Source organism: Citrus clementina, unplaced genomic scaffold (genome assembly GCF_000493195.1).
Source record: "Citrus clementina cultivar Clemenules unplaced genomic scaffold, Citrus_clementina_v1.0 scaffold_1, whole genome shotgun sequence".
In the NCBI taxonomy this organism is placed as follows: domain Eukaryota; kingdom Viridiplantae; phylum Streptophyta; class Magnoliopsida; order Sapindales; family Rutaceae; genus Citrus; species Citrus x clementina.
The window spans coordinates 6,115,494-6,126,493 of NW_006263303.1; the positions used below are offsets into that span (position 1 = coordinate 6,115,494).

At 34.1% G+C, this 11,000-nt stretch overlaps 1 pseudogene; it reads right to left on the reverse strand.

The window, feature by feature from the left end:
• Nucleotides 1-275: 275 nt before the first annotated feature.
• LOC112095579 lies at nt 276-5,692 on the reverse strand (annotated as a pseudogene).
• Nucleotides 5,693-11,000: the final 5,308 nt, after the last annotated feature.

The following is an 11,000-nucleotide window of genomic DNA, read 5'->3' on the forward strand; positions in this document are numbered from 1 at the left end:
AGATCAAATATACAGAGAAGATAACACAACAATTTCCTCCTTTCGTATTTTCTAGTGTACATCCCTCAAATGTAGGGATTGGATGCCTTTTCGTGGACTTCAACCATACCTCCGTTTATTTTAGGTATAAAGAATCTTTGATTTCTTTTTTTCCCATCTGGTTTGCAATGAATCTGAAAAATGCCTCTAGTAGCTTTAATGCATATACGAATTGGGCAAGAAAAACCCAAATTATAACAACCCTACCATGCAACAATCCCAAACAACACATGGCTTGTCATCCTTTTTGTTCAGTAAGTTCTGCATGGCCAAGAAAACATATCATTCTACTTGTTTTGACCCCGAAGGAACTCTCTCATGTGCATATGAATTTCTGCATTAACAACTAGATGCATTTTCTTTGAATCCTCCTAGAGCAAACCACTTCGATCTCTTGCATAATCACAAGCAGCCTCAAAGACATCCTACAAGATTTATGATGTAACTTTTAAATGTAATCCCTGAAAGATATGAGATGAGAAATGAATCCAATTAAAATGCTCAGATTACCCTCGAGGGAAACTCATCATAATAATGCGCAGGGGTCATTTCAACCCTATTCAAATCGGATTCCCACAATCTTATCTGTCAAATAAACAGCAGAATTTGAAACATTAGAATATAAATAATCATCTTTGTTAATTGATATGTACTATGTGGAAAATATTGAGAATTTTGCTATGGAAGGTCAAGAAGCATTGATACGTGCAATACATCTGAATGCAGAAAAGAATTATGACCTGATCACAAACATTTTCTGGTACAGACGGTATTCTGTCAGCAACTCGAGGATGTGCATTTTGCTGAAGAAAAAAAATTATCAGCAAAACAAACGAACATGGAGTTAGAGGAGTCAGAATGACTGCAAAAGTAATTGAAAAAAAAAAAAGGCAACTTTGAAAGAAAAAACTATTTCGGCCACAAGAATATCAGAAACAGTATGTAAGCTCGCAAAAAACCTTCTCCACCCAAAAAATAATAATAATAATAATCTAGGTTGATGTGAAAGTATGTTGAGATGAGGATGGCTGGGACCCAAACAGAGGTGTAAAGGGGCAAATTATTAAGAATGTCAGAAGTTACTTGCATATATGCAGGTTAATTGACCACATCGGACATTTTTTTATGGAAAAACAGATCACCAGATCAACTGAATACCAAACTCACCTGCTCAGCTGTAAGGCCATTCTCAAAAGCATTATACAAACTTTCTTTCGTTATTGCTCCGACTATAAGGTTTGGAAGTTGATACTCTATCCTGCACATTGGCAAAATATTCAACAAAAGTTTTAGGACTGACCAATGTAGTTCAATAACAAAATGTAATTCAAAACTTTAACCTAGAAGAGAAACAATTTATCAAGCAGATGGCTGGCTTACTTTGAGAAAAGACGCAAAATTTCACAGTGTAGCTTAGATGTTGAATAAGCATACATCCTGAAGTTTGTTTCCACTACAACAAACCCATAAAGAGAAGAAAATGTAGAATGAGCTATGTAATTAGAGAATGTAAAAATGAGACCTCATTTTGGTTTCTAACAATAATAATTTAACAAGATTGACCTAAACTAATAGAAAATTAATGCAGTTTGCAAAGCAAAATTATAATTTTAAAAAAAAATTCAATCACACAACTGTCTGCAATTGTAGGTATAAACCAACTTTCTTTCCTGCCCTGAATAGCCATGGAAAACATATGAGAACTCCAGCAAATTAATACAAAATTAACAGAGATAACCAACATTTTCTGTAGCACAGACTAGTACAACCTGCTGAAGTTTGACCAATCCCAAGTCTGCAAAGTCTTTGATCATACTTCTTTGTATTTCACTCAGTGTTTTTAAATTATATGCCTATAACATGAAGAAGCAAAGAGTATAGCAATAAAGTGAGATCTCAAACCACTTTGAGAATTCCTTGACATAAAAATTTTAAGGACCTCAAGATGCTAAGAAGTTAAAAGCAATACTAGGATAGACATAAGCTTACAAAAATGAATAAGAGAACAAAAGACAATATTCAATGCAACAATGATACCCCAAAAAATGTTTGAAATTCTGTTATAACCAAAAGTATTAGCCAAACAGTAATCTATCATACTTCTTGAATAATAAATGGAATAACTGAATAATAATGTGTTTAGCTATAGAATGTATATGTGCTACCTCCCCAGCGACATGGAAACTAAGCTCCAGAAGAAAAGAAATAAGATCTGCTTGATTTATGCCTCGTTCCTGCAAGAAAATGAGAAAAGCTATATGATATATTATTGGTATTGTAGACCATAAGCAAGCATAGAGTCGTGCTACCCCACATATAATTAGATCGCCGGTGAACTTTTATCTCTATTAAATAGTCCAATGAAATACCAAAGAAGAAAATCTTTTAGTTCTACTTTGTGTTAGAAGTAATTATACAAATCTATTGAGAAATAGAATAAAAATCAAAGAAGGCATTAATATTCTAAAAGTAAAAAGATATACATACATCTAAATATGAACTTTTTAATCGCATAAACATGTGCATAATATAAAAATCAAAGTTCTAAAATGAACAATTGGGTAACGTAATGAGATTTAAAGATAAGTCAATCCGTTATTTTGCCCTTTGAATACTTCACTCAGTTCAGTTTTTACAAAGAGAGAATATACCAGTGAATCAAAGACAGGGACGCGCAGAAATTTTGATGCAGAGAAACCACTGAAAAGAATATCAGAAGCCACACCTGGGAATTGGAGATATATTCTCTAACGATGTACCAGAGCTGTGCATTAGTATCCATCAGCTGCAAATTTAAACATATGAAAAATATGTTCCACTAGCTCAAACAAGAGGGAATCCAAAATCTTGTGATTAACACGCATACCAAAAATTGAAAACCACTCTCTGTTAACCTTGGGGCTTCTTTATCCCTGCAAACAAGGCACATAAATAACATGATACCAAATGCAAGAACCAGGATTCTCAACTGTTTGCAACAAGAAATTGACGATTACAAATGTGAGAGAAAATACTACCTTTGAATCAAAAGACCACGCTGGAAAACCTTCATCGTGGAAGAACTGAAATTTATCGACCTTTCAGCTTGGGCTGAACTAATAAGTTGCAGCAAGAAACACTGGATTAATAGAATTGGAAGATTTAAGATAATAGCTTAATTGATACACCAATTGTAATTAATTATGTCATCGTATCTCCTTGAGGTCAGCATGATTAGCATGAAAAATCCTTAAACATGAAAGAACAGAACAGGTAAAGTTCGCACCTCCCATTGTCCAATGGCATAGGCCTCAAGGTCCTCCAAGGTTGGAAGCCTTGCAGTAATACCAGAAGGCATTGGTTCCCTTGGCAAAGCTCCACTGCAAGTTTAGAATCATTAATTTTATACATAAAATGTGATCAAAGGAGCTCAGAAACAAACTTGGAAGTAGTTGTAAAACCAATGCAATCTCATATGTTCAAGTTTAAGATAATGAAATGTATAACTCGAGTTTCAAAATTTTGAAGGACAGTCAATCAGTGAATTATGATCATCATGCTGGAGAAAAATCAATTTTTTCAATTTTTATAAAACCTTTTTAAGATCGCTCTCATATAATTTATAAGAATTTGTAATTTAAAAATCGTACCTTGAAAATCCGATTTGGTTTTTTCCGCTGAAGTGATTTAAGCTCCCAGATCACGATCCGTCACCACCACGCTTGTTAGACCATGAACTGTCACCAATGATCTTCCAGGTTATGACTCAGGTTTGATCTGAACTTAACGTGTGGGCGCCTTTATTACTACCAAAGCAACTAGTACGAGAAAATTTTTCTTTTAACAATCGAGAGAAAAACCTTTTTCTCTGATCTGTATAAAGTGGCTGCTCTCTCTTTCTTTTAGAGAAAATAAGCTTGGACCCACCTTGTAAAATAACATAAAGCCCCTTACACACAAGCTAATTAAATAGAGCCTCCCACTAAATGATATATTGAGGCTTTTGACCCAACTAGCTAGTTATCTTGCGTATTAATCCAGTAGTGGTGCAGTCAATTAAATGAGCTAACCCTGGGATTATTTAGGAACATACAATAGTGGCTATAACAATTAGGCATGTAATTAAACTAGCCTAATTATTTAATTCTAAATCTACTCCACTAAAAGATTGGAATTGACCTCCATAATTGTATGCTCGAATAATAATTCATCCCAAGCCACATTGATTTCTTTACTGCACAATCTTTTGTACCCCATCATTAATTAAATCGATATCTCAACTGTCCAATCAATTTAATTACATCTTGTTCCTTGATACTTACTGGTTTTCTCTAATAATCATTTTCAACACACTAAATATGTTTGACACACTCTGGCCAAAGAATTTTATGATCAAGTGCCAAAAACCCATTAAGAGATGTGTTGTACAAATTCTATATTGTTAATCCATAACTCAAATACTCATAATTGCTCCCACCAAGATACCGGCTAATCTTGACCACAAGTACGTGTCGTGCCCATTGGTAACTCAAATGGAATAACAATTACAATCATGAAATCATAATTAACTCAATATTAAGATTACAGTAAAATCAATGCCTATCAGATTTAATAAATCTGACAGTCATTACAAAGTTAATTAAATCTCATATGTGATCATGTTCAATGTAGTCGTACTACATCAATAAATTTATACATGATTAAGATAAATCATTTAATGAATTCATTACAGTCTATACCTAAATAAAGTGCCCAACTTTATTTATCAACTGCGAACTAAATTTATTTAATCATAAGATAACTTGTATTTATGTCTTCTGTGAATCCACATGGTGATCACATAAATACATTTAATATGATTAAATGGACTTTGATCAAAATATTAATGCAATTAAGATATTTGAATAAAATACCTCATTAATTTTATTAATCAGAAAAAATATTTATTACAATTAAATAAACACATATACTTTTAAAGAGCATATTTTCCCAACACATCAAACCTCTTAATTGCATGGCCCTACAGAATACATACAGAAGGGAACCTCCTTACAAAAAACCTCACCCATTTATTAAATGCTTCCAGAGATTAGACTAGAATGGTGAATTTCATCGGTACGTGGTTTCCTTCTTCCTGTCATTAAAACATGAAGACATCAGCAATTCAGCATAGGGCAAACAGTACAGATTAAATTCACATTTTTTTAAAAAAAAAAAGAATACTAGTGATATTAATTGGAAGACAACATTCAAGCATATAGAGATACATCTGAATATAAACAGATAAAGCTGCAAAACTTAATACTTTTTAAAATAACTTGCCGTGACAGCATATTAACCAGCTATACACAACCGATGTGAGAAATGGTCAACAAATATAACCCAATTCCGAACATAGCTTTGTATTTCACATCTCACAAAATAAACTCATGATGACAAATCAAGATGTCGTAGCAATTCTCTTAGAGTAAATTAAGCTTAACGTATCTCATATCATTTAGGCCCCTTTAGTTCTGCCAATCAATAGAAAAAATGCTTATAGTCGTAAAATTTTTGGCGATTTAGCATTCTTCTCAGTTTCTAGCAGTCAATATTGGAAAATAAAGTAAAAATATTTCAGTGAAATTACATACTTTTCCTCTGAAAATAATCTGAACTTATTAAGGAAGCACATTATGTAGAGCATGAGAAAACATAGCTTGGGTCAACTCAAGTCAAACTATCAGAAGCTCTTAAGCAACGCAACAGTCCAGACTACCAGCTTAGCACAGTTAGTTAAAGTTTGTTTTTACTCACAGTGTATACTGAACAAATGATTAGCTGGATTTAATTCTTAGTTAATTATTGATTAATTAGTATAAATAGAAGTGATGTAATCATTCTTAATAAGAAATAAAAGATCTGGAAAATTAGAAGATTATTTTCTCTCTTATTTTCTTTTAAGCCAAACACTTCGTTTCATATTTCCTTTATGGTATCAGAGCAATAATATGGCGAACTCAAGTACAACTCACTCAAATCCAAATTTTCTTAATCAAAATCAACCTTTAAATGTTTCATTCACATTCACTACTCCTGTAAAGCTTGATCGATCCAATTATTTGTTATGGCGCAAACAAGTTCTCACATCCATAAGAGGCAATCGACTTGAACATTATATTTTTGGAAATCGAGTTGTACCAGATTAGTATCTTCCTGATCTAGCTTCAACATCAGATGAAATTTCAGAACAAAGAGCTGAGAATCCAGCCTACATCAACTGGCGTGCTCAAGATCAGATCCTTCTTGGATGGCTGTTGTCTACAATCAGTGAAGGTATTCAAACTCTTCAAACTGCAAGTTGAAAAAAAATTTGATACCTCCATTAAGATGTTGCAATCTGATTGGGGAGGGGAATATAGACCATTCACTAGCTTTTTGAATCAATCTAGAATCTTATTTAGACACCATTGTCCTTACTCACATCATCAAAATGGGGTAGCTGAAAGAAAGCATAGACATGTTGTTGAACTAGGACTCACCTTACTAGCTCAAGCTCACTTACCTTTTAAATTTTGGTGGGATGCCTTTCATACAACAGTGTATCACATTAATAGATTACTCTCTGCCACTCTTCATTTTGAAACACCCTATGAGAAATTATTCAATCATAAACCAGATTATAACATGCTTAGATGTTTTGGTTGTTGTTGTTATCCCTACTTAAGAGATTATAATAGACATAAATTTGACTATAATTCGAGTAAATGCATTTTTGTTGGATATAGTCCATCTCACAAAGGGTATAAGTGTCTTCATCCTTCTGGAAAAGTATACATAGCTAGACATGTTTTTTATGAAAATACATTTCCTTACACAAATATTTACGAGTCACATAAATCTAATTTTTGCTCTCCTATTCATCTTACTCTTCAACAAGTCTATCATCTCACTACTCTATCTGTAACTCCTTTTTCTCCTGATGGCAGCTTGACTAATCCTGACTCTGTAAGTTCCAATTGCAGTGGTTCTGACTACTTGGTTAACTCAGTTTTAACCCAGCACACTATACCAGAAGAACCTATACAATCTCACATTTTACCTGTTCAACCTACATCGTCTCCATCCACTTCACCTAACAATCAACCAATACTTATTTCATCGAATATACAAACATCAATAATCATTCAACAACCCTCATCTCAACCAAACACACACCAAATGATCACCAGGAGTAAAGCTGGTATCTTTAAACCCAAAGTATACACAGCAGTTCTTGAACACAAGGAACCAGATACAGTTCATGAGGCATTACATGATCCAAATTGGTTTGCAGCTATGAAAAATGAATTTAATGCTTTAACTCATAACAATACATGGTCATTGGTTCCAAGAACAAGTGATCAAAAGATAGTTGGCAATAAATGGGTATAAAGAGTTAAACACAACACTGATGGCAGTTTAGCTAAGTATAAAGCTAGGTTAGTGGCAAAGGATTTTCAGCAGATTGCAAGGGTGAACTATTTTGAGACTTTCAGTCCAGTGATAAAACCAGCCACTATCAGAGTTATGCTAAGTCTTGCAGTGATGAATCAATGATCAATTAGGCAAGTTGATACAGAGTGTGCATTGTGAAGTTAGTTAAGTTGGTAACTGCTGCTGACTTGGATCTTCTGACGTAGCACTAATGACAGTTGGTAACTTGACATTCTCGTTACAAGGCTTAACACCATGCTGATTCTTCTTCTTCACTTCTGCATAATGAGCTATCTTCACAGCCCCCCTCAAACTTAAAGGACATGGAAAGACATTGAGTTTGTCCCTTAAGTAATTGAACTGAGGAGAAGATAAGGGCTTGGTTAGGATATCTGCAATCTGATCTTCACTTGGCACATAACAGATTTTGAGGTCACCAGCTAACACTTTATCTCGAATAAAATGAACATCAATCTCAATGTGTTTAGTTCTTGAATGGAACACAAGATTCTTTGCTAGTTGTGTTGCACTTATATTATCACACCATATTGTTGGTCTCTCTACACAGCATACTCTCATTTCCAGAAACAATGATTTTAACCAAGCTATTTCTAAAGTAGCTGAAGCAAGTGCCCTATATTCACTCTTAGCTGAAGACTTAGTGACTACTGTTTGCTTCTTCGAAGACCATGAAATCATATTATTTCCAAGATACACACAGTAAGCTCCAATTGATTTTCTATCATCCAAGTCACTTCCCCAATCTGCATCAGTGAATGAAGTAAGTTTCATATCACCATCCTTAACAAACTTTAAGCCATAATCATGTGTCTCCTTTAGATATTTAAGAACCCTTTTGCAAGCCATAAGATGTTGCATAGTTGGTACAGATACATATTGGCTCAGCTTATGAACAGAATAAGCAATTTCTGGTCTTGTCAAGATCAGGTATTGGAGACCACCTATAATGCTTCTATAATGAGTAGCATCTTCAACATAGTAATCCAATTCTCCTTTAACTATCTTCTGCAACTTTGAGTCCTTGCCACTACACATTGGTGTTACCACTCCTTTACAATCAAGCATATCTACTTTAGCAAGCAAATCTCTTATATACTTTTTCTGAGACAAATAAATGCAATCCAGACCATACAACACTTCTATACCAAGGAAATAAGACAATCTTCATAAGTCTTTCAAAGTAAAAATAGTATTAAATTGTTGAATGAAGCTGTCCAATTCTCCACTGTTAGGTCTAGTAACTAATATGTCATCAACATATATCAATACCATAATGAGTGACAATTTAGTTCTTCTTAAGAATAAAGAAGAATCAGATTTGGAATTTCTAAAACCCCATTGCAAAAGACATCCTCTGAGCTTTTCAAACCAAGCTCTAGGAGCTTGCTTAAGACCATATAATGCTTTGTGTAATTTGCAAACATAGTTAGGTTTGCTTTTATCAACAAACCCTTCAAGTTGCTGCATAAACACCTCTTCTGACAATTCACCGTTTAAGAATGCATTGTTGATATCCACCTGTCTAACTATCCACTGATTCATCACTGCAAGATTAAGAACTACTCTAACTGTTGCTGGCTTTACCACTGGACTAAAGGTATCAAAATAATTCACACCTTCAATCTGTTGAAACCCTTTTGCCACCAACCGAGCCTTATAGTTAGCTACACTGCCATCAGTATTATACTTTATCCTATACGCCCACTTATTCCTAACAATTTTTTGGTTTTCTATTCTTGGTACTAAAGACCAAGTTCTATTTTCGATTAGTTTGTCATACTCATTTTTCATAGCTGTAAACCAGTTTGTATCTTGCAAAGCTTCATCAACTGAATCTGGCTCTTTGTGAACTAACACTGCAGTATACATTTTTGGTTTAAAAATACCTGCTTTTCCTCTTGTGATCATGGGGTGATTGTTTTGTAAAGGTTGAATATTGTTTGAGGTTATTTGAGATTGAGATGGTAATAGAATTGAAGTACAATCCGAAGTGTTTGGTGAGTTTTTATCATGAGTAGGTTCAAGAGCAGGATTAAGATTTGGTGTTTGAAGTTGTGTAGCCTCATTTTCTTGGAGGTGATCTGCTGGTGGGAACAGTTCTATGCTGTTGGAACATGCTGGAGGACAGGATTCAAAACTGCTATCATAAAGATTTGACACAACATGAAGAGTGGACAAATGAAAAACTTGATAAGAAGACAAAGTATAGCTAGATATTGGTTGTATTTTTCTTTCATAATTGAAATTAGGATCTGAAGAGAAAGGGAATGCATTTTCATCAAATATGACATGCCTTGCTATGTATATACGATCAGAATGATGCAGGCATTTATATCCTTTGTGAGCAGGGCTATAACCAATGAATATGCATTTACTTGTGTGATAATCAAACTTATGCTTATTGTAATCTCTTAAGTATGGATAGCAAGCACAGCCAAAACATTTCAGCATCTTATAATTAGCTTTATGTTTGAAAAGTTTTTCATATGGTGTCAACATTTTAAGAGCTGAAGTTGGTAACTTATTGATATGATAAACTGAAGCATGGAAAGAATCCCACCAAAAATTCTAAGGAAGCTTAGCTTGAGCTAACAATGTAAGACCCAATTCTACCACTTGTCTGTGCTTTCTCTCAACTAAGCCATTCTGATGATGAGTATGTGGACAAGAGTGCCTAAATAAAATATCACACTGATTTAAAAATTCAGTGAATGATCTGTATTCTCCCCCCCCCCCCCCCCCCCAAGTCAGATTGCAGTATCTTAATGGTTGTTTGGAACTGGTTTTCAACTTGCAACTTGTATAGCTTAAAAACTTCTAAAGCTTCTTATTTCAATTTCAATGGGTAAATCCAAGTATATCTAGTGAAATCGTCAACAAAGCTAATATAATATCTAAAGCATTCTCTTGAAATAACTGGTGATGGACCTCAAAGATCAGTGTGTATAAGCTCAAGTGCTGATTTGGTTTTGATTTCTGTAATTGGGAAGTGCAATTTGTGTATTTTACCCAACTGACATGCTTCACATAAATGTTGTGTTGCTTGTTTAACCATATTCATAGAGAACTTATCAGCATGATGAAGTTTGAGTAAATGCAATAAGCTTTGAGAATTTGGGCAGCCAAATCTTCTGTGTAAAAGAGCTATTTTATTAGGCTTATCAGAACATACATCAATACCATTCTGTAAACAAATGTTTGGATTATTTATGAACTCTACAGATGGCATATGAGAAGCAAGATGATAGAATGATAATATTAACAGAGGTTTATTGGCTTGACTAAGAGACACAACAGATGATGACTCAAAATTCTTGGTGGAAGACATAGGTTTGACCAGCAGTTTATACAATCATTTCTCAGTAATGCCCTGCATTAGAACTTGTCCCTTCAGCAAATCCTTCACAACACAAAATGATCCAAGAAATTCAACAGAAATGTTATTGTCAGTGGTAAGTTTAGAAAATTAGGTTCTTTGTGATAGAGGGAACAAGCAAAATATCTTT